Source organism: Humulus lupulus, chromosome X (genome assembly GCF_963169125.1).
Source record: "Humulus lupulus chromosome X, drHumLupu1.1, whole genome shotgun sequence".
Classification (NCBI taxonomy): Eukaryota; Viridiplantae; Streptophyta; class Magnoliopsida; order Rosales; family Cannabaceae; genus Humulus; species Humulus lupulus.
In genome coordinates, this window is record NC_084802.1 from 82,661,591 (window position 1) to 82,666,308 (window position 4,718).

Here is a 4,718-nt window from a genome sequence, read left to right on the forward strand (position 1 = left end):
AGCATTTTTTTTGCACATTTATATGGAAAAAGTACAGCAGGGTTCTAATTTTTCACCAACCAACATCAGACCGTTGCTTTTCCAAATATGTTATTTTAATTATTTTAAGTGTAAATTTTATATCAGACCAAATATGTTTTCTAATATTCTATTTTTTTGTTCACTTTATTACTTGTAGATTGGCAATGATCTTTCTCAATTTGTGGGGCCTCTTATCTTGAATGAACTTCTACAGGTTGGTTGGTTCTCCTTTCTTTAAATCAGTACTTTGCAATAGATGTGTCCTAAATGCTTCAGGTTTTTCATTTTATTTTTAGTTTTGAGATGCTTCTTGTTATTGTGACACCTGCTTGTTCATGGTGGGGAGAATAGGGTAATCATGAGTTTTTAATTCTAATTTATAAGTCCAAAATTCCGTAAATAAATCATTGTTGCATTGTTGTTGTTGTGATCATTTATTTTTCTGAGGGGAAGAGGTTTTGTAAGCTCTTGAGAAATTAAGAACTGGAGCATGGGTATTCACTTCTGCTCTCACATTTTAAAGAAAGACGTCACTGATCTACTACTCTTTTTATTATAAAGTAAGTTTCAACATTTTGTGGGGAGGGTGCTGCCAAGTGTAGGCCCTTATTGATAGTGCTTTTTCTTACTTGAGTCCTTTCTTGATCATAGAGACTTAGTTCGTGTTTACTCTTCTGCTCTGATGATTAATCTCATGTCAGAATCTAGTTATTAATAATATGTTTCGAAGTTCTATTTTTGTGTATCTAAAGTTGCTTTATACGTACCAGAATTTTGAAAGTTGTACAGTTATTTTTCCATCTGTTTTATTACAAAAAATGCATACTAGTCCAATTCGGTAAACTTTTAAAAAGGGAACAATTAGTCTATAATGCATGGACTATTCCTGTTACAAATCGATCAGAGGGACTAAAGTATTTGTTGATTTGTCATTTGCTTACTGAATTTGGTTATTTCAGTCTAGTGTCCACTGGGTTAAGTGTACAATTTTCATGATATATGCTGTAATTGGCAAGTTTTTATCCACATCTTTCCATTTGCAATTTGTGTCACGTTACCAATTAGGTGCACTGTTCCTTGAGGTTGGTTTCCATATTTTATGAATCTCTTGAAATGATATAGCAAAGTCTATTCCTTCCTTTTGGTCAACTGCTGTAAGTGATCTGTGTTTTCCTTTCCTTTTAACTTCTGTAAAGAGATTATGGCCTTCTATTTTCTGGTTAATGAATTGTTTAAAAATAATGATTTTTCTTCTTCTTCTTCTTCTTCTTCTTCTTCTTCTTCTTCTTCTTCTTCTTCTTCTTCTTCTTCTTCTTCTTCTTCTTCTTCTTCTGTACAATTTCTGAATCACCCTGCTCTTGATGGTCTTTTAAATGATAAATATTGAAAGGTTGGGCTTTTATTTCCTTGTGGACTCTAGAAATCTATTATTGCCGCAATTCAGTAGATTTGATATGGTCTTACTAACATCTGAATAATTTTATTTACATTTACGTTTGGAAATTGTATTTTAAGAAGGGGAAAGAAGAAAAAAACTAGAATTTCAAGGGGTTTCATTTTCTCTTGTTTATTTATTTTTTACATACAAAAACTGACCTTATACACTAAAGAATATTTGTGCTTGTCATTTTTTCCCCAGATTTTCAAACATCTTAGTTGCCTAGAAGTTGATGAGGACTTCAGAGATGTTAAATCGGGTTACTTGATGTCAAACATCTTATTTTTGCTTTAAACTTTGGATTTTTGTTGTCAGTGACTCATTTGTTTTAGAGATGTTATTGTTTTAATAAGATTTTGAGTGTCTGTTGTTATGCATATTGATGAATATTCTAGAGAAATTTGCAGCTAAGTAAAATTAATGGTAATTTTTTTGATGAATATTCTCTTCGCTATTTTTATCCGATCGTATTATGCCCACACCAAAATGATGACAGGAGTGATTTTTTCATAAAAAATGTTTACTTGCTGATTTAAATACAATAATTTTACGTTACTTTGGTGATTTTTGGTATCTTTTTAGTTGAATCTATTCATGATGTTTCATTTCTCTGTTCTTGGTTTTTCATGTATATGAAGATTTAATGCTTTGTTATATATACTCCAACAGAAGAATTCGGAGGATCCATGTCATCGGTGGTGTTCATGGAGGTCTTAAGCTCATCTTGGGACGCCCTTCACAAACAGGTCAATTCTTCTTCTTCTTCTTCTTCTTCTTCTTCTTCTTCTTTATTGATTAGAAATTCTGAGAATTTTATGAGAAAAAGACTGGTAATTCTGGATTCTGAAGATTTCTAGTTTGTTTGTTCACCCAGAAAATTCGGGGATTGAATTAAATGAACTGATTTCATTAATTCATTTCCTTTTTAGGATTGTGATCTTTGAAATTTTTATTGTCGATTTAACATTGGAACATTCTGTGTGGATAGGTTAGGTGGCTGGTTACTTAGTTTGACAAAAATTATGGACCAATGGACATGATATGCAGTTAAACTTGTAAATAGCAATACATGGAAACTTGAATTGGGCTTCTTAGTCTAGGATGTTTCAGGTAGATCTGCAACATTGGATAATAGCTGGTGCTGGTTTATGCATTGGTAACATGCACATGAGAGTTGAAGTTAGGTCCAAATATATGTGTTTTTACATCTACATTTGTACCATTGCATGTTCATTAACGTGTTTGGAATTTGTTCATGCATGAGCTAATTATTATTTTAAATGAGTAAAAGCATTTCATTTCTGGGTTTTCTTTAAAAGTTATGGCTTTCCATTTTTTGTAATTTTTGGAATTGACTGATTACTTGCTACTTTTTTCTTTTTTTTTATTGATGTATAAATGTTATTCTAGTAAAGTTAAGGAACAATTATTTTGACAAAAAAAATGAACATTTACTGCTGGTTGTATGAAGAGACCTTTTTGTTTAGGGGAAAAACTAAACCATTTTCTTGTGTTTATTAAGGGTTTTTTGATGGTATATTATTTGTTTTTTGATGGTCCATTACCGTACTGGTTCAATTGAACATTCACAGGAGTCTCCGGCAAGCTCAGCTGATCAGCCCACTTGTGTGGTTTGTCTTGGTTTGCTTTTCTATTTCTGGTAGTGCTCTTGAAGTTATCTAGTACTTTTACACTGGAACCTATAACAAAAATTCACTTAGGAAGAAATGAAGAAACAAATAACAAAATTTAAACATATATAACACAGCCTGATATTTACATCTTCGAGTTTTATTTTGTTTTATTGCTTGTTTCTTTTATGTTTGTATTGATCTCCTCATAGTGTCCTCCTATTTTATTACAGAGAGATTAGACCAACACAGGAGTGGAATTTTTACAACTATCTGTAATCATTCTTTTCATTGTTCTTGCATGTCAAACTGGACAGATTCTTCTTGTCTAGTAAATTTTTTTTTTTTTGTACTTGAGAGTACAGAAGTAATGGTTTTGATATTTCCATTTCCTATAAATTATTATAATTAATGACCATTTACATATATTTTTAGGTATGCAGATATCATCAGCAGCAGCTTGAAAAATCAATTTGCAATGTTTGCCAAACTTCTGAAAATCTCTGGATGTGTATTATCTGTGGCTTTTTTGGCTGTGGAAGGTAATAATTTATCCTTTATTGTTTTTGTTGGTTTTTGTTCTCTCAGACTTTTTCTTTTATATTTGTGTTTGTATGAAATTGCTCAATTTGAACGGAATTCTCATTGTCTTGATGCTAATGATGGAACTGAAATCTGTGAAGGGGTTGATTTTAGATTTATTGAAGCACTTTTGAACAGCGAAGTTGAAGTTGTAATGCAGTTTTCTTTTCTTTTTAATTATTAAATGCTTTGCTTCATTTGTTAAGATTTTATTTTGTAATATGCTCATTCCCCTATAATGCTAAATTTTATCTGTAGACTGTTAATAAATACAATGAGTTGCTTACCTACCAACTTGAGAAGCAAAGACTGGTAAGTTAATTCTTCAATTTCATTGGATTTTATTTTTTAATTTGAAATGCGACTTTGCTATTGCTCCTCCTTGGTACTTATCATCACTGATCAATGAGGGAAAATTGAGAATGTGTTGAATTGCTATGTTATAGGCTTTCTAGTAGACTCAGTTAATGTCTTAATCAATGGTAAGGGATGTTAGATGGTCAAGCGTGCTGCTGGGGAAAGCTGTCACTTGCAAATATTTTAAACAAGACAATTTTATGGAGGTATGTCACGTTAAGTATTATTTATTTCTTTAATTATTTTTATTGTTACACTAAATAAAGAGAAGTTAAGTTTTGAGTTTTACAGAAACATTTACTTTTGCCCTTGGGCTACTAAAGTAATATGATAATGATGCCTCTCTGCTGTGGGATTAATGTCTCACCTGTTTGCCCTAGCAAACCTCTTTTTTTTTCTCTATGGGATACTAAATTGTAGAAAATGACAGCTTAACTGTCTATTTTGCAGATTGATGTAGGCATTGGATCTTCATCATTTACAAGAGGTGTCATTGGCCTTGTCTTGGGACATGTCACAAGCTTGGTGATTGACCTGGCTATTTTGATAGAGGTTTGTGTCTTGATACTAAGGGATATGTTTTCTATTTATCAACTAGCATTTCTTCATTTCGTGTGGTTTATCTAGTTATAATTTAATTTCAGACCTTTAGAGAAATATGCTCTAGAGGGATTTCTATGTACATGATC

At 31.7% G+C, this 4,718-nt stretch overlaps 1 long non-coding RNA gene across 1 annotated transcript; it reads left to right on the top strand.

Moving 5' to 3' along the window:
• Positions 1–457: 457 nt before the first annotated feature.
• Positions 458–4,718, top strand: LOC133807050 (uncharacterized). Its single transcript, XR_009879139.1, has 3 exons — positions 458–581; positions 4,119–4,235; positions 4,480–4,718. It is a non-coding gene; the product is annotated as an uncharacterized LOC133807050 (long non-coding RNA).